General features: G+C 40.1%; 1 long non-coding RNA gene across 2 annotated transcripts in view; it reads right to left on the bottom strand.

Annotated features, from left to right (window-relative positions):
• The window catches only part of LOC132324723 (uncharacterized), a 168,562-nt gene that overhangs the window by 58,444 nt on the left and 89,898 nt on the right, over positions 1 to 20,220 (bottom strand). The window contains exons 6-9 of one of the 2 annotated variants that reach the window (XR_009485713.1): positions 14,647 to 19,694; positions 5,912 to 5,978; positions 1,080 to 2,453; positions 411 to 481 (exon numbers count right to left, since the gene is read on the bottom strand). This is a non-coding gene — a long non-coding RNA (uncharacterized LOC132324723). The remainder of the gene's footprint in view (positions 1 to 410; positions 482 to 1,079; positions 2,454 to 5,911; positions 5,979 to 14,646; positions 19,695 to 20,220) is intronic. The other variant, XR_009485714.1, reaches the window with a different exon arrangement.

The raw sequence follows: 20,220 nt of genomic DNA on the forward strand, positions 1-20,220 counted from the left end.
CTCTACCTTTCTTCCACAAAGAGACCATGGACTCATCCCTGGGTCGAGCTTCAAGCCCCTAATTCCAAAGCCTCCCTAGACTGAGTGCTTGGGCTGAGACTGGGGTTTTTATTTTATTTGGACCACCACAACTATTGTGTTGGGGGTTTGTATCTTAGGTTTTCATTGTTTACTTTTCTTTTCTTCTTCTTTAGTGGGGAGCCAGGCTTTCCCCCAGTGAAGGCCAAAGGAATCTGCATGTACTTCCAAAGGAGAGTTAGCAGCTCTCTAACCCACAGCCTCCAAGGCTTTGCCCTGGAATGCACTGAGCTCTTTCAACACCACTGTTATCAGTAGGAGGGAGATGTAAGGCCTCCTCAGTTTCTCACAAGATCAGACTGCAAAAATAAACACATTATGGCCATACAAACCTTAACTGATGCACTGGTCTCAGTAGGTCTGAGTAGAGCCACTGCCATATGCAAGCATCCATGGGAGAGTGCTTGAAGATAGAGGGGCAAGACAGAAAAGGGAAGGAAAAGGGAGGCAAAATTAGATAAGGTTAAATGTTCCTCCTCTGCTTTACCATGCTTCCTGCTTTTCAAAATCCAGCTCAGAGAAAAACATACCAATTTCTGAGTATTGAGTATTCTGGGCAACAACTTGATTCTTTGCTTCATAACATTTTCATTAAATAAGATTTGCACAGCCTGGGCCAGGTATGACTACACATGTGTAGGGTTCTACAACCTCCTTTATGAGACTGATCCATGGATAGGTAAATTATGAAACAGACTTTTCACCCAAAAAGGAACACTGGGTAAAAGCACACAATCAAGTTCTAAGAGTTCAGCAAGGTGCTGTACATCAAATGACCACATTAATTAAGAGCACACTCATCCTGCAGCAAACCTGAGGCAAAACATGTATTGCTCTAAATGCTGTTGAAATCAGTACCTGTCAGCTTCAGAAATTCAAATATATACCTTAGGTCTAAGAAAAGTAAGGGCTAGTGCTGGAAGTTAAAGAAGGGCTAGTTTCTGGATAGAACAATACCATTTTTTCATTCTGAGCAGCAATTCAGGATAGTAGTTACTTACCAAACTGATAATGCAATGATTAAATTGTCCCAGTTCTGCTGCTGCTGAGATCATTGGAAAATCATGGTTTAATTCAATACACGTAGGTAATTTTCTGTAATCTCAGTAATACAGCATGGCCTAATACAATAATTTTGTATGATGAACTCTTTAAAACTACTCTGCCTTCACTGCCATTTATCTTCAGAATAGAGAAAAGGATTCAGGCATGAATTGCCTGATTCTGATTTATATTGCTGCAGGCAGAAGTATAACACAGAACTGTGGAGTACAGTGTTCCATGGGATAATCAGGGTACCATTGCACAGTTAGCTCTAGAAACACAGAGTATGAGCTCTCCCACTATCTACCTCCCACTGTATGAAGGACATATCAGGCCTATCCAAACCCAGCCCCAGAGCTCTGACTTTGAAAAGATCCTGATATAACAATGTACTCAATGTCCTTTTTGCAGGGTTTAAAATAAATTGCCTTCCCAAACATGTGAAATAAGTTGCCACAGAAATCAAAGGGAGTTTTATGTTCACATCAGTTCAGCACGCTTATGTGACCTCAAGCAAATGGTATGTTTGTATCTCAGCACCTCATTGCTTTTTACCCCTATATCCAAACAGGGCACTGATCACACAAGCTCTTAGCAACTTGCTCAAAGCCATAGGAGACCATTCATCAGGGAGGAGAGCTGAAGCTGGCTTTTCCAGAAGCTCAGCCTGTGTGAAAAATCTCTTGGTAGTTCAAAACCAACAAGTTTTGTGCAGGCAGTAACCCAATTTTATTACTCAATGCAATTTCAAATATTTTCAGTGCTCATTTGGTAAAAAATAAAATGAGAAAAAGAATCCAAATGTGAAGGAGGTGAACAACCTAATGATTATACTTCTCAGCAGCTTCTGGTTGCTGAGGCCAGAAGGGTGTTTCCTGTTGACTCCTGGCAGAATTACTGAGGTTTCCCTCTGACATTAAATAAACTAAACAAGACCAGCAAGGCATGGGCCCAAAACCATCCATACTACTAAACTGGTCCCTGGCATGGTTTTGGTGCAAGCCTGCTAATGCTCTTCCAGACAATGCCAAAGCACAGCTTGGACATTGACCCAGGTCAGGCACCATCTCCAGTAGATCTTTTGGATGTGGCCACCATGATTTGGAGGGTAAGAGAGTTTAGCTGCATGGTTTCAAGCTATTTCATGCCAGTTGGTCTCCAGGAAAATTCTCTGACTAATTTTGTTTAATAGTTTCGATGTAGTCAATGTGTCCAGGTCTTCCTTTCCTTCCAGTCTCGCAAAAGCCAGCAGTCAGTGCTTCCAAGCATTGGCAGTGTGACGTGGCATTCAGCAGGGTGACAGAAGTGACATGAGTTGACCATGCAGCTCTCTGAAATGCAACAGAGTTCATTATATTTTAAAGAAAAGCACTGTAATTGAGGGAGTGGATCGAAACAGATCCACTAGAAGTAATAAAGAAACCAAAACAGAAAATTATATGAAGAATTGAAAAATGAATAGGCCAATTTGTTTCAATTAATTTGGGGCTAGTTTTCCAGTACTATAAAGCTGTCTGCACAATAAACAAACAAACAAATAAATAAATAAACAAACTGGATTTTATATAAATACAAATTGTGATATTATGTAAATTGCAGGTACACTGTTAACAGTAATAAAAATAAAAAGCATTACTTTAAGTATAACTCAACCTGGTAGATTCTAGAGGGAAGAAAACATTTTTAAACAAAGACCTCCTAGTTTAAAGCAATAATCATCAACATGAGGCTTATATATAGTATGTGCAGCTGTAACAACATTCATATCTCAGTGTGCCTGGTCTTAGGCAGAGCAAGGGAAGTGCTGAAAACAGTAGCATTCCTCATGGATCTGCTCCAGATCCCACAGAAGTCGGAGAGAATCTACACTCCATGCTTGCTTTCACACTTGGGCAGCACAGCTAATGTTGAGCAAACAGACCACAGCTATGTGGCTCTCCCAGCAAGCCAGGCACATAAGAAAAAATATCTGCTCCCTCCCTAAAGTCAGGATTTGGGTCGGGGGGAGGAAGAGAAACACAGAAGTGGCACTAAAGGTACCTGGTTCTTTTAGCAGGGTCTGTCTTGCACTGACCCTGACAAATGTAAAAGCTTAGAAGCCCCACAAGACCCACTGGGTAAATAACCACGATTATTTACCCAATAAGTTTTGGGATTGTTTTTGGGGCAGAAAAGGGAGTATGGTTTTATTTATTATTATCATTAATATGATGTTACAAAACATTGTCCCTGCTAGAAATGTTCATAACAAAATATCAAATCATCAAAACGAACATGAGTCTTGGGCTCAGCTGGCTTACATGTTCTGGAAAGGTCATTAGTTTAAAGTTTCTGCTGCTGGGAACTGAGAAACAATGCCATCTCTCAGGAAACAAATCCTTCTTTTTAATGCTGCCCTGCCCTCCTGATGTTCCTACCACACTTCAGATTGTGAAAAGGGGAGAGAAGAGAGCTGATCTCTTCTCCAGAGAACATGGCCATTGCACTGGATAAGACGAGGGCTGGCTCACAAGATCATTCTGCAGCTTCCCAGTGACAGGCTAAGGACTCTGAAAAGTTAGCTCTTGCAATTTAATCAGTACACTAGAGAGACATCAAAAGCAATGTGCTCTTCCATATCCTCAGCCTACATGAGCTTAAGATCCTAAAGGAGAATTCCAGCAGGCAAGGTTGTATCTACCTAGCAGAGGAGCAGACTGGAAGTTTATTGTGCTCAGCTTGCTCAGCTTTCCCACAGTATTTTGTCTCAACATGAGTCAAGCTAAGAGCACAGATTCTCATTGCTTGATCAGATGCATTCACTCAGATGTTTTTTCCTGCCTACTCTACACTAGGAAGTCAATATGAGGTAAGAAAAGCAGCACAGGAGACCTCCTATGGTGGTGCACATTAAATTGAAGAAATGGTAATCCATTGTGTGCAAACTTACAATTGCACGTAGGAGAGATGACAGGAGGTAAACTAATTTCTAAGTCTTGCCTAAAATTACTAATTCTATCTTTTTAATTCCTGGGCTTCTGTTTTTAAATTTAACAGCATTTTTTAGATTTCACTTTGATGGTAGGTATTCCAACCAAAATTATGCATAAATATGGACTTAGTAAACTTCTAACCTATATTTCTAACCTGAAACCCCAGGATTACCTCAGTAAGTAACAAATCACTGGAGGAAAATAAAAACCAACAAATCTCATAACCGATATTAAATGATAAAATAATGCCACAAATGAGAAACCAAAATAATATTTGCCAAATATGTTCTCAATGGATTTAGATTTAATAAATATTTTCTTTACAGCCTCAGAATGGATACTACTGTGGCAAGCACAATGCAAAGACATTCTGCTCCCAAAGACCGGGCACCAGCACTGCCACTGTGTAGCACAGCTTTAAATCTGCACTGAAGCAATGCTGTAAATCAGGACTCATTCCACCAAAGTCAATGGAGCTAAATGATCATAAAACTGGTGTGAGAGAGAAATCAAGATGTTAACCTCTAAGGAGAGCTTGCACTTGTCTCACAACCTGTGTTTGACCAGGCTGTGTTTTATTCATTCAAAGCATAAAATGAGAGCCTCAAACTAGGAAATAAATATTTGATTGTAGCTGAGCTATGCTTGATATTATTTCATGATACTAAACTTTTAGTAACTTCTAACTCTCAGTAACTTCTCTGCCCATATCCAATAATATTGCCTGAATTTGAATGGAGGTGTCTGATTCTAACCTCAAACAGCAACTTGCAGCATCTTCTGACCACAGTCGAATGATATGAAAACCCAAAAGTAACTTCAAGCTTCCTTCTTTGACCTGGAAGAGAAACCTGACAAGGTTTCTCTAGAAACAAGAGAAATTACTTACCTCTCAAATAGTGGTAGTAGATTGATTCTGGTTCTTTTTCTTGGAAAAAAACTTTTAATTTTATGTTACACTGCTACTGAAAACAGGAAACTGAGGCCAAAAACCAGAACCTCAGAACATCTACCATCCCCCCTCTACTTTTTGAATATGGGCTTTACTTTCTATTTTATTACTCAGAAGACAATTTTTTGGTTAAATTTTCAATGGGCTGAGGCACATAATATTGACTGATGGCTGCTGGAAGGGATTTCTCCTTCAGGAGCACTGAGGCACATTCATTGCACTGTAAGTTCAAAACACAGGTATGAAATTTAGGTTTTCTGAACTGCCCTGCAGAGAACATAAGGTCCTGAATTGAGGTAATATGGCCCTATGAATCTGTGGCACATGAGGATAAGTCCTCCTTAAAATGGACCTTTAAACTCCAAGAGAATATCATCCCAATGCTCACTAGCAGTCAGACAGCACTTCAAGAGTCCTTTTGAGGGGAGAATAACAATGCTGAGGATGTTCAGAGTGGCTACTGAGCACCCCTCTGACCCCTCACCTCCAAAAAGTCATAGCAGAGGGAGGAGAGCTAAAGCAGGGTGCAGCAAGGATTATCTGACATGTGGAAAAGCTTCTCTACATGGAGAGTTTAGGTGGCAGATGATTCCTTGGCTTGGAAAAAAAGATGACTGATGAGTAGTTGACATAAATTTATTAAAAATCAAGAAAATATACAGGAAAAAAAATTAAACACTTCCTAGACCATAAAAGTTAGAAAGACTTACTAGGTGGTCTAGTACTTGCTCGACTAGGAGGACAAGGGACACACCATTTTGTTTTATGCAGACACTCAGTGCTGTATAGGCCAAAACTGTAAATAACCCAAACAAAATACAGTCAGATATGCTCTAAAAACAAGAACCCATACAGGGATACTGACCATGATGTTATGGATTCCTTCACTCTTCCTTTCTTTGAATGTATTTTGATGATGGGATCATTTCATTCTGCAGAGATTCCAAAGTTCATATCATTGGATTATTTTTGTTTTAATTACTTAGTATTCCTCACTGTCCAAGTTTATATATAAAGATAGCTGATTTGCATACATATTCAATGGAAAAATTATTAACTACATATTAAGAAACTGGCACATCCAGATCTGGATTTCAAGTTCTTCAATGCTCAGAGGTGTCTAGAACATGTTTAATGATTTGTGTTAGTAGCTATATGTTGTGTAGTAATTTAATACACTTCAGGGAGTATGTGCAAAAATTGTTCAGCATGGAGCTCCTGATTCCTGATTTCCAGCTACATTGTAATTTTAAGGCATTTATTCATGCACTTTGGTTTTGGACCTTGTATACATAGTGGAAAATCATGATGAAAGAGATATCAAAAATTTGAAGAAAAAATCAAGGAAAATACACTTTTTTTTTCTTTTTTTCTTTTATTTTTATTCTTTTCTTCAATCAGAAATCCTAAAGAGCAAAGGTAAACCCAGAGTTTTTGCAACTCCAGCCCATAAGCGTCTGTCGCTGTACAGAGGGGAGAAAGATGTTGGAGAGCAAAGGGAATAAAGGAATAAGCCCTGGCCTGGGTCAAGTAGGTGCATTTCAAGGGTTTCACTGAGCTTGCACCATGGCTGCCAGGCTACCCTTGCACTAAATGCCCTTTCCACCCTGTTTCAGGTTCTGTTTTTTCCAGATGTTAAGAAGCTTTCTGTTTTATCACAGGGTAAATCTGGGTTTGGCAGATTCAAAAAAAAAAAAAAAAAAAAAAAAAAAAAAAAAAAAAAAAAGCATTTCATTTTCTCTGGGAAATGTAAACAGCATCCACCCAGCCAGCACTACCAGTTAGTGTAACAGCAGAGAAAGCTCTGGTTGAAATCTGGATTTCACCTCCTGAGTGGCACATACAGATGAAAAAAGTAAAATAATTACTTTGAAAAGGCTCATCCATTTATCTTGCTGGCACAAAGGCCTTCTTTACTTTATTTTATGGGATCTTAAGCATCTCGATTTCCCTTTTTGATTAGGTAAAAAAAAAAAAAAGATGCTACTATGTAAAAAAAAGCAGCAAGCTCTAAAAGCATTCAGAGAGGGAGCAGTAGCTTTAGCCTTCTGTTTGTGCAATTCCAATAGGTGTATTTAAATGTAAATGCTACCCTTTCACCCTTGAGCCACCTATTCTTACAGCCAGCAGAAAGAGAGCATTCATGGTATAATGTCTTTATGAGGACAAATCTTACACTTAATTTCTCATGTGAATCCAACTCTTTTATAACACATTTTTGTGAGATTAAAAGAACAATATTAGTCTAGTGGCTCAGCAGCCAGATCACTGCTCTGTCACATGGGAGACGTGGGTTCAAAGGGATGGCAGGCAACTGTGCTGGGAAGTGCTTGATGGAAACTGCAGCCACGGAAAGATTCAATCCTCCACTCTTACAGAATTGTTTAACTCCACATTATCTCCTCCCTCGGGCCAGACAGAGCCTCTCTCCCTCCAGCTCCTTACTGGAAACCATCCAGCTGCTGCTCCCATACACAGAACTATTGGAAGGGTTTGAGACCCCAGCTCTTCAAACAATTTTCATTAGCCTTCATTTGCACAGTAGGGAGGATTTGCAAGAATGAGAAGGAACTTTCTGAGGACGCATTTCCAGACTAAGTCCCTTTGCCTGCCCAGTTTCACCCAGAGCCCATGGGGTTATCCGTGCTCGTGGCATGGCTGCACTGCACAGCCCATGGGTGTGCTGATAGGAGTGACAGCACAGCTCAAATCCTGATATCTCAGGGCAGATTCTCACAGAACCTAGGGCGCCCCAAGTGCTCTGTATTAGGAGATTTATTTCTCGAGTGGGGAAAAGCCTCAGTCCATTTTGGCTAAGCAAGTTGAAAAATGAATTACTTAAGCACAGGCCAAGAAAACTGTATCTTGCTTTATCCTTACTGGATCAAAATAAGGCTTTTTTTTTTTTTTTCAAATAATCTTTTTGCCTCAGTCTGGAACATGGTTACATGTGACAGACATCAGACTTTGGCTTCATGACACCTCCATGAAAGACTAAATACATTTTGGAGCATGGCCTTAAGGCAGCTGCAAGACAGCTGTGCTGTGCACCGGTGTATGTCCAGCCCTCCTCATTAGTAGAATTATTATACTTTCTGTGATGCTTCTCAGAGGACACAGTGATAAGGGGCCTCTGTGCAGAGTGACATTCAAATGCTTAACAATATGATATTTTTCTCCTTAGACCTTACAGCCCAAGCACAAGCCATGTTATTTTCCCCTTCTTTAGCAGCTCTGTGACACAAGACAGAGAGGTCTGTGTGTGCCGCAAGCACCAGCACCAATGTCAGGCATCCCACTTACTTCCCTCACTTCCCCTTCCCTTGATACAGAGCATATGTTTCATTGTGGCACCAAGCACAGGAAAACTGAGGGGAAATAGCCTATTATTTTAGGAGGTGCAGGACCAAGCACCTGGAACAGTGAAGTACTTGGAAAGCACTTCTGTAAATATTTTAGGCTGTAATATATTAAACAATTAAGAGGTGTTGGTATTTCTCTGCTCAAGGGCATTTAACAGGGAAGTTCCCTTTAAAGGCACCAGAGCAGAATGTGTATGGTCATGCCCTTTAAAACAAAAACTACCTGTTTTTTTCCCCCTCTTTTCAGCAAAATGTCTAAATTTCAGCTGACTTGCTCTTTCAGCAGAGGAAATTAAGCCAGATTATTTTAATGCTGCTTTAGATTGTTAACTCCTCAAAAAAAAACCCCAAAAAAACCACAAAAGGAGGGCGGGGGGGCGGGGAAGGAAAAAAAGTCCAAAGAATAGAATCAGTTACCTTGAAAGCTCCATTCAGGTAATTTAGAAAATTGTTTTGCTAATAACCTTAATGCATTGCTTGTGTACCCAGGACTGTCAGCACTACAGGTTACTACAGGTTAGTCAGTAAATTGCTGATACCAGCTACAACCAACCCTTAAGAAATCCTGTATCTCTTACGTCTTTGCTTCTATTTTCCTGACAACAATACGTGAGTCGCTATGCAACACCAAATTAGCATGAAAGAATAAGAACTTAATACTGACATTTCTTAGCCAAGAACACAGTCAAAATTAAGTGCAGTTAATGAATGCTTAGTTAATTCTTAGAAAGCTCTTCTTCATGCCCTTTACAGCACAGTGAAATGCAAGTTCTTTTAGACAGGTACACAGAGAGAGACATGCTTACACACCCATACATGCCCCACGCATAGGTAACGTATATACACATATACACATTTAGATAAATTCCAAATAGACAAGCTCTAAGAAGCTTTGTAAAAGAAACAAGAAAAAAAAATTACCTACTGGTCTCTATAACACCAAGTCTCTGGAAAAACTTCAGAATTGCCTGTTCAAATATTTTCTAAGATTATGTTAGCAATCATTTTCACCAAAATGTTTTTCTGACCAAAAAAAAAGATGACTTGACAGAATCTAAAAATTGTTAATAGTGGAAAATGCCTGCTTCAAGTTTCTTGTAAGAAAGCAAATACAGGAATTGGCAACTTCTGTGCAGTTTTAGCTCCGAAGAAATTATGTCAGGCTTTTGCTTTTCTCACTTATTTCAGGGTAGCCCATCAGATTAACAAGAAGGAAAAAAAAAGTATTAAAACTTAGTGAGTTACTGGAATCTTCTGGAACTGAAAACTATACAGATGGTCTGCAACATATTTGTATAGAAGATGCTCAATTGTTGACGGGTTCCCAACTATTATAGTGGCATGGTAAGGAGGCAGATACTGGGCACTGAGCACTGAGCAACTGTTGTCACTGAGCCTTCCCCTCTTGGCTGCATCCCCACTGGCCCAACGAGCAGTTTTGGTCTCCCAGAGCAGAGACAAAGGTTGCTTTGGAGAAGCTGGGAAGCCTAAGAACACCATGTAGATTTAGGACTGGATAGGAGGTATTGTGCGGAGGCCATGCCCATTACTCATCCGCTGGCAACGGGCTCTCTTCCTTTTGTCTGGAAAGACGGTAAACTTTCAATGCCATCTGAAAACAGAAGGCCTTTCACAGAGTGCAAGAACTCTGCCATCTCAATCATGTGAAAATATTGTAAACACTTTCCCAGCCCCCATTCAGCTGTCCAAAAAGCAGAGTTAGAAAACACCAAACAAAACAGGAAGGAAAGAAAAGGGTGTGCATTGCGCACTTCGGTTTAATCTATATTTTTTACTCTGAATAGGAATTTTTCTTGGCATTTTCCTTTCTTTTCCTTAACGTTAGTGAACAGGTTAAGTAGCTATTATGGAGAAAAGGCAGCTAAAAGCCTATTCTATGCTTTATTTAGAGGAGAAAAAACAGGGTCCAGTACCCAGCAGTTTCTCTCCAGCAGAGCAGCTCTCATATTTCATTACAGCCCTTGCAAGAATAGATTTCAAATGTGCTATGGGACTTGAAATTCTCTTTCTGTACTTATTGACCCACCCATGTGAACTTTTTCCAGGAGGGTCTTCTCCCCAAACATTTAAACATCACAAGTGTTGTATTACTGATATACCACGACATGTACAGAGTGGGGAGGGGTTCACATTCACAAAGAATATGATCAGAAAATACCTGCATGTGTGTACACACTTATATTTACATGTATATCAAACATACAACATAAGAAAAAGTATACCTGTCATTTGCACAAAAAAATACTGGTTTGCCTGATGACACCTTTTATGTGCTCTTGCACTGTACCCTTAACTCTGGACAGTTGTTTTCACAGATGCTTTTTAGTTATGTGAAAGTGATGCAGTTCCTTGCTCAAAAAAGGTTGTGTTAATTCTGCTGAAGCCAGGGACTACTTGAAATTTTGCAGTAACTTTGAACCATGGTAACACATTAGCACCACAATTCTTCACTATTTGAAGTATGAGGCTTTCATTTAGATTGGTCAACTTAACACCAGAGGGGCAAAGAAAAACAGCTCTGCTGGTGGGAAAGACACTTTGTTCCTTTTTGCTCAGTTTGGTCCTGAGTCAAATCTGAACAGAGCACAAGTAGGTACGCCTGGACGTATTCCTCCTCCCTCAAAGGCTAACACTCTGCTTCTAACCTAGGAAAGGGTCAGCTGTCATCCAGGACTTCCAGAGGGATATATCACTACTATCTTATTTCTTATGAGTATTTAGCAAATAGTGCACACTGATGGAAATGAGTCCCCAACAGGACAGTGAGAACTGACAGCTGTAGGAGCACATCATGTACTGGGCAGGCTCTTTTACCTGATTTCCCTTCATTCTCTGCAAATGCAGAAAGATTTTCTTACTTAAATAGACTGATATGAAATGTCTTACACACACACCATGAGAACACAGGCTCATAGGTTGGAGAGTTAGGAAAAGTAGTTGCTAATAACTGAAGCAGGGGTTGATAAACTGCTCAACATTATAAATTCTCAAATGCATTCCTTGGGACCGCCTTGCACATGCTATCTCAATACTCCCCTCCTCCCCTCTGCATTTTATAAAAAGAAGCTGCAATAAATTAGAATTTTATGAGACTCCAAATAAAAACCTACACTAAAATTGAAAACAAGACATGGATGTAGAAGCATATGGAAGGTTTATGAAAGCAGAGGGAAAAAAAAATTATCCCAAGGCAATAAAAAACCTGTCTGACTCTTGGTCTTCACAAACCAACAATTACTAGAGACAGATGAAGAAGTTTTGAAGAATAGAGTACTGGTACATGTTCCAGCAAAGAGACATTCTAGTTTTTATTTATTCTTCTGATGCAAGGCAGCCTGGTAAGAACTACTCTAAGGCACATTTTCTGAAATTCTTTATAAAACACTTCAAAGTTATACATGGAAATGAGATACCTTTCTGCTTTGATCCTTGGTATAAGGCTAACCAAGCAGAAGTGGCTTCCTGGCCTTTCATACAGTTTTCTTGGGAACTAAACACTGCACCCTCTGAATTCTTGCACTAGCATTTAAAGTATATTATGGAATAAAGGCAGTTTTGTTTAATTTATATTTTCATCTTTGTTCCAAACCTCAGAGTGATTCATTCTGGCCACTGTATATACAGTTTTACTCCTAATGGTTTTTTCTTTCCACTACTTCTCCCATCCTCACTACTCCCTGCTTCCAGAATGGTGTGGGTACAGGATGTTGTTTAACTAAACGATAGAGTGGCTATTAAGAATTGTTTTGCTTTCTTTTTAAATATAACACTCCACATTCCAGACATTTCTACCAAACACAGCAGTTTGAAAATGGAGAATTGTGCAAGCAATGAAATTCGGATCTGGTTCTAAATTGACAAAAAACACTCTCAGAATTTTTAGATTCTTCTTCTGTAAAATGACTGAAACCTAGGGGCTAAGTTATAGGGATATGGTTTAGCATCTTATGTTAGAAGTGAAAATCCTGCAGTACATTTTGTTCTTTGAAAATAAATGCAGGTTGGACTCAGTGCCCAAATAAAGCCTCTGAACTCCTAATTTTCATTTCTACAGGATAGAAATGATACTGACCTATAACAAATGATATTACATTGGCTTGGAAGTATACAGATTTTACACTCCTGCTAAACTGACCAGTTGTGAAACAGTTAAAAGTTGTAGCCATTAAATTATCTTTGTTTCTGATACCCAGTTAAAAATTAATTCCAAGGGTGTTCAAGTGTGTGCAATGGATGGCAAGGATTGCTCATCATGCCGCATCCATCAGCTGCCAAAGACAAATAAGTTCTGGAAAGATGGTGAGAAAACAAAGTTGAGGACATGCCATATCAGAGTGGGAGAAGTGTTTTTACAGCACAGACAAGCTCATGGTCTGGGGAGGTGGTGTTTCCACAGAGAAACTGTAGAAGCTGCCCAGGGATTTGTGCTCACAAGATTCACTCTGTCTTGGAAACAAGAATGTACCTAAACATCATGGACAAAAACATCTGAGGCTGCCTGGGGTTTTGCACCTTCCTTTCAATACAATCTTACTGAAACTCAGGAATCCTCTCCTCAGTGCTATGACTTGAGCAAACACCACTGAGATATCATTCTCTCAAGAATGATATTTCAAGACTCATTCAAGACATTCTCCTCTGGTATCTGCAGAGATGGCAGAATATCACAATTTTCAGATATTGAACAAGATATGGATATCCATAATTATTCAAAGATAGGCCTATACTATAAACTCAGCTGCTGAATAAAAACAAACTATACATTTGTCTTTATGCTGTAGAGGATGAATTTAGACATTCTACAAGAATTGATGCTAGTGATTTGAGCCCAATGACAAAAAGTTTGTTTTCCATTCATTTATTACAATAGCTTTAACAAATTCTGATTTTTATTTCTTTCAGAGACCATTCCTAATAATTATTCTTTCACTCTAATTATTTTGCCACACAAAATACTCATACCTAAACACTGTAAAAATTAAGAGCATTACAGGGAAAATCAAGATCTTGTGGATGCCAATCCCAAGCAAAGGCAGGGACCCCTCTGAAGCATGGTGCCTAGCTAGAGCTCACACCTTTAAACAGTGGGGACAAGTGGCCATGAGTCCCTCCCTGAGGAACACATCTCTGGGTGGGGCACAAGGGACCAGCACACCCTTGATCTCTAAGGAGTCTCCCAAAAGGAGGGTGGCCTGAAGTTCATCATTGTGGATCAATTCCACAGTATCCCAAGGCAAATCTTGACTCTGTTCCCTCCACAAAGTTCACGTTGCCTGCTGCCCCAAACATCTCTATTTCCCCATCTCTGTAAGAGAAGTCTAAACACAGCTGTCAAGTTCTAAAACCAGCATCAAAGCTCAGTAAAAGCAGGAGGGGAAAACAATATGCTTTGTTAAACAATGCTGCTTCAGATCTCAAAGGGTTTTACAATGAAAGTTATACCCACTTGGAGTTCTGTCTGTGGCAAGCATTACCTAACATCCTCAGTCAGAACCCCACTGTTTATGAGGTGATGAGAAAAGAATACAGCTCCCTCTTGTCAGTAGGACATCTCCACTGCCCTGCACGACATTTTCTTGCTATATTTCAGATGTATTGAATCTTCTAGACATTAGAAAAGTAAAACATGCACTGTGCACTCTGGAGCCATCACCTCTCTTGGTCAGTTCATAGGTTTGGCAAGGTCATAGCAAACACTCTTTTACATCATAGGTCTTACCCTTAGGCTGTTTTACTCCTCCCCAGGAACCCAAAAGGATTAAAACAGGTTTAACAAACCAGAAATAGAAATATTTATGTTTGGTAACATTGGTATTTCTAAACATTTCTCATTTCTTCCCTTTCCCACTGATACCAATTCCCAGTCTTTGAGCCATGTGAAGTGGCTTAAAAGTTACTTCTCAGGGGAAAAAAAAAAGTTTGTCTGCTAAATCACCCCACACACATAATTGCACTAGAGGCATTACAATTACCACTGTCTACGTCTATATATAAGATATATTTATATATTTGTGTGTTATATGTGCATTTTGTCCTATACAAGTCAGCTTCCCTTTTTTTTTTTTACTTTTTAGACATCCATTTTTATGCTTAGTATGAATCCTTATGATGGTCTAATATGATAATCTGTTTAATGTAACCTACTGAATTCACCAGCTGGTTGACACCCTGATCTCAGTAAATTCCTTGAAACTCCAGTAAGGATGCAGTAACTCACCTGAACAGCTTTTATTGGCAAAATCCATTTGTCCTCTCAGCTGAGCAGAGAGAGAAGCTTAAAGCTGACATCAGAGACACTCAGTGGCTGCTTTTCAGGAATCTGAGGTGAGCATGGGTCTCTCCACAGCCTCCCCAGTGTTTTTCTGGGAAGGGTCCTGAGTCACTGTGTTGGCTCAGAGGCAACAGGTTCAGGAAGAAAAAATAAGTATATTGAATGGCACAAGAGTTTTTAAACACCCAAATGAACAGGTGAATTGCACAACTTTTGGCCTAAAGGGACTCTCAGTGAGCAAATCAACCTTAACATTTGCCCGTTCAGCAGGATGGATGCAGCCACGGGAGGAGTGAGACATTTTAGTGTCCAGGCAGGAGAATTGTAGGATTTTAGATGGTCTTCAATAAAACAAAAGTGGAGAAATGAGGGGAAAGGGATCACTTTTCTCTTGGTACAAAATAGCTACTCTAAGGTGTCACATTTCAAAATCTGCCCTAAATGAGCATCCCAGGCCATCACCCAAATAAATATGTGATTTGTGTATTCCAGAAATACATACACTTTCACCAAAATAATTTTTTCCATTAATTCCATTTCCAGTTTCTTCACCAGAGAGGCGTTGTGAAACAATGAGCTCCCTGGGACTATTTCCCCATCAGTGACATCATATACAAAGCACCTTATCTCTGCAAAATGCCTGGGGGTCTGCAGAGGAAAAAAGCAAACACACACACACCACCCTCATCTCCTCCTCCCAGTGCTTGGGCAGGCTTCTATCTCTCAGCCTGGCCTTTGCTGTTATGCCCAGTTTGAGCCCAAGGAAAATCCAATGCACTCCTCTTCCTGAGGCTCATTTATTTAAACAGGTGGGGACCAGGATCTCTGTGCTTCCCAAAGTGCTGCTGCAGCTGAACCAGCAGCTACAGGTATCAATTAAGAATGTGCAATGGGACAGGAGAATCACAGCAGCCCTTTCTAGAGCTTAAGTGCTGACAAAGTCAAAAACATTGCTGAGATACTCTGTAACTTTCTTAACTCAGAAAACCATTCGCTGGCATTGTTGCATAAACCCAACAACAATCTTTACTTTAAGGCTGTCCCACCATTCTATTTATCTGTCATTAATTTTCCATATGTTCCCCTCACCACTGCTCTTAGGCTGGGTTTGGTTTACAGGGTTGGATCAGATTTCTTTACAAGCCAGGACATTTGCTGGCTTGCTTACTAGCTTGAGGCCAGTTATGTTTGAGTGAGGCCCAAGCAAAACAAGTGAGATTTGGTGACGTTCCAGTGAGTAGGCACCAAATCTACATGATCCATGGTTGTTGTTTTTTAAAAGTTTTAAATTTTTAAAGAAGAATCTTTTCCATTATTTCAGATTTTTTTTTCAAATTTTTGTTTTTAGGGGGTTTTTTATCAGCTTCTGGCTGATTCTTGCTCAAATGTTGCAGTATCCCTCTTCTTATAATAAAGCAGAACTTTATGTTCTGTTTTCCTTGCACTAACCATAAGGCAAAAGTTTATCAGTTATCTACACTCTCAATCAGAGATGGGCAAATGCATCACTATATTTGGAAAAGAGTAGCTGATGAGGAGAAGATGAATAAACCATTTTGTTTCTAGTCTTCCTACAGGATAATGAAGTCTAGTGTTTGCAACTCTTTCTTTCAAAAACAGTCAGAGTTCATGTGAAACCCTGTAATTCAAATCTGATTTCTAGAAACATTCCTTACACTGTCAAAATGTAAGTCAATAAAAAAGAATTAAAAGTGATGTGTCCTTCCATCCAAGCCTTAAAAATAAATTAAAGTGTACCCATATAATCACTGATACGCTAACTATATCCTGGATTATTTCATTCCTTTTTTCTCCCTTCTTCTAGATTTATTATTCTCAGCACATCTGAAATGTATTTTAAATGCTTTGGGACAAGGACTATTGTAAACTGCCAAGAACACTTGGGGCCCTATGGAAGTGCTGAAGTAGAATTCCAGAAGTAATTTGACACTGAAGGACCTTCAGACCTTTGAAAATCCCCAATTTCATATTCCCCACTGCATAGGCACAGAAACTTACGGTAGCAGAACCAGATCACACTCCAAATGTGAGACAAAATGAAAATGCCAGTATTATATACTGTGTTTCAGGCTGAGTCAAACACAGCGTATCATGCTAATAAACAGCAGTTGCAAAGTATCCTGAATGCAAAGGGGTTCTTTCAAAAGTATATGTCTTGTCAGTTCCTAGCTGGTGCAAAGACATTCCCCGTGGTTTTGCTCCATAAATTCCAGCATGGTGTAACAGATGTTATATGAATGTTGCACATAAATGTCACAATGTCCATATTGATATTTTTAGCAGCACTTATCAAGGTAAGCAAGCACAGACCCTGTAAAGCTAAGCATTTACATAAACACAGACAAATATTTTGTTCTGGACGCAAGCAATGTTTAGGCCCTACATGGCTGAAAACCACAGCTCCTGACTTCCAGGAGTGTGCTTGCATGCTGGGATCCAGAGATTTGGGAACCAGAGAATTCAGGCATCTCAAACAGAAGACTGAGCAGGAGCTGCTCAAGTGAGCCATTAGGAAATGCAGGAGGTATTAGAATTAGCTTAAGCCTCTCTGGAATTTGGTCACCTATCTCAAGGCAGGGATTACCATCCTCCTCCACTGCTAGCCAGACCTCCTCCACCAAAACAGTAAAGAAGTGGGTGCTGTTGCTGCCAGCCTTGCTTTCAGCAATTGTGTTACAACCAGAGCACTCCCTCAGACTGCAGGAGAGCTGGGCTTACTTCCCTCCAGGCATCTGAACCTGTATTTTCCCCACCTATCATGCTATAGGTTATCCTGCTCTAGAGAGTTCCACCTTTTCCTTCTCTTTTGTGATGCTTAGGAAATGAACCCAACCAAAACTGAACATCAATCACACCTTTTTTGTTTTTCTCCTTCACATTTAATATTCTTAGAGGGACCCTTCATTAACCATCTGAGGTTATTTACAAAATAACAGCAAGTACTTCTTTAAATACTACTACCCAAAATTGCTAGTATTTCCCCACAAAGCAAATTAGGGTTTGATGAAGAAAAGGTTAAATAAATAATCCAGCATAGAGATGAGAGAGTAACTACCATAGTCAGCCCTCTCAAGCACTGGAAGTGTTCTGCACAGGCCAGTAGCTTGTCCCACCACACCACAGAGACATCCCTTTTTCTTATGTTTGCTTTATGACTTTTACATTTAAAAATGTATACACACATGCTACATGGGGAAGAAGGGAAGGAGACTGGAAGAAAAGAGCCTCAGTGATGAAATGAAACAGATCATCTAGGAAAAGGCAAGTTTGCAAGTCACTGGCAAAAGTGCAGCTTTTTGGTTATTATGCCATGTAATAGGTTGGACAGAGAGAATGAAGAGAGGAGAGAGGAGTCCACATACTGATGTCACTGAAATCCTTGCAGAGATCAGGACTACTGTGGAACCACCAAAAAACACCATCCACCACTAAATGTGGAGTTGAACAAGAAAATTAGAGGAGATAGCCGGGAAAGAAAATTAGAGAAAATTAGAGGAGATAGCTGGGAAAGAACACTCACAGAAGGCAAGAAAGGGCAAGAATTTAAGGAGCTGGTAGGGTGAACAGAGACAGCAAGTGATAGGTAAAGAAAGATGAGGTTGCAGAATAGACCTGTGACTGGATCAGGAAAATCCCAGTGGGGGATTAACTACACACTAGGGGTTTCTGTGCTTAGGTACAAAAAGCTTTACAAGCCAGATTTTTGGCAAAACTTCATGAGTTCCACACTGGAATAATTAAAATAAAAGCTGTTCACTGAAGTTATTTTTGGTGGGCATGTTTGGATCAGAGAGTGGAGTTGTTGAGCACAGTATAATACATGCCAAAAGCCCTATTATGTGCCTGCCACTGCACCCTGCCATACTTGGAAATGTGTTCAAAAACTGTGGTAGAGAGTCCTTGCTGGCTTCACACTTGAAGGACAAACCAGCGCTGCCCAGAACATTTAGTTGGAGGTCGGGGCATGGGTCCCAGGACATTTCTACTGGAGGTGGGGGCCCTCTTGGGGTTGAGTCTGAGCAGGGAGACATTTGCTCTGCAGCAGACCTTGGAGAGGGCAAGAGAGTAGTCTAACTTGGCTACTCCTACTCAAAATTCATACATATATATATATGTGTGTATGTATATATATTCTAGAGTGGCAGGGGCATAGAAGTCAACGAAAGGTTATATATACCACGTGTTGTTATACCATGTGGTGACCCTCCTAGGTGATGAAATGGGGTGCTCATGCCAAACATCCCTTCACAAATGAAATAGGCAGACAAAGCAGATGGTAAAGCATTAAGACCCAGTAGAAAAATATCACTCCATTCAGGTATAACATTTTTGTTTTCTTGCAGTGGAGTTCCTCAAAGGACCCCACAAAGAAGCTTGGTGCTCTTCTGAGTGTTCCTTCACCATAGGCTTTTTTCCTTGAAAAACCACATAGTACTGAAGTTCCTGTAACTGGAGACCAACAGGATACAAAATAATTCCTGAGAAAACAGCCATGAACCAGAAATTTCAGAGGAGTTCACAGAAGGCCCCTTTGGATTAGGGATGTACCTGGCCCAGAACTTAACCGTTGTTTGTAGGGAAAAGTTGTAGAATTTTAAGCAAATTCAAACTTCTTTAAACCCACACACCAGGTACAGGGCTTGAAGTGGCTAAAGCAACCTGAAACAGTGCAACAAACTGTCACTACCCATTTGCTAGGGAGCGCAGCCTCCTGAGAACACAAAAACAGGGCACATACCCAATTTCCTAGTGGAACCATACCCACAGTACAGTACTGCTTCTCCCCATGCCAGAAACTTTTTCCTCAAGAATGTCTCCTTCCTTCAGCACCCAGCTCCTGATGACTCACAAGAGCAAACTACCTTCCTTTTCTGTGAAGGTTTTTTTTCCTCAACACTGGACAATGCAAGTTGACACTACTTGCTTTATGCAAACACAGCCACCAGCCAATAACTTTCCAAATCAGGCTGTTACTGAAAGAGAAAAAGAAATTATCTGAGAAGGTTCTTAAAAAACAAAAGAGAAGAGTTACATATTTTTATCTGTTTCCTGGGTGGGGGGGTGGGATATGGTAGTGGTTGCAATTTACCAAATTCTTATTTAAGCAACTCAGAGTCTCCTAGCATTTAACTCAGCCATGAATGTGTTAACCAGCATGTGTGAGGCCTGAGTTCTTGTGAACTGTTGTATTTCTGTCATCTGAAAGCTAAACACTGCATTAAGAAAGTCCAAATGGTGGCTCCATCCTCAAAATGACAGCAGAAAGAAAAATATTTGCACTTTTCCCCTGCTAAGGAGAGGATCGGAAGGGAGAAGTTCTCTCTAGACACTCCTTTATTCTCTTGATAGCAAGAGCTGTGCTGCTGACACTGCCTCCAGTCACATGTTACTAATACACCAGTTTCTCCTGTCTGCAGCCCACACTGCAAATATTATTTTTCCCAGAAATCACAAAGTTCGTTGGCTTTATTTTGTGAACACCAGACTCCCTCTGCTCCA

Source organism: Haemorhous mexicanus, chromosome 3 (genome assembly GCF_027477595.1).
Source record: "Haemorhous mexicanus isolate bHaeMex1 chromosome 3, bHaeMex1.pri, whole genome shotgun sequence".
NCBI classification, from domain to species: domain Eukaryota; kingdom Metazoa; phylum Chordata; class Aves; order Passeriformes; family Fringillidae; genus Haemorhous; species Haemorhous mexicanus.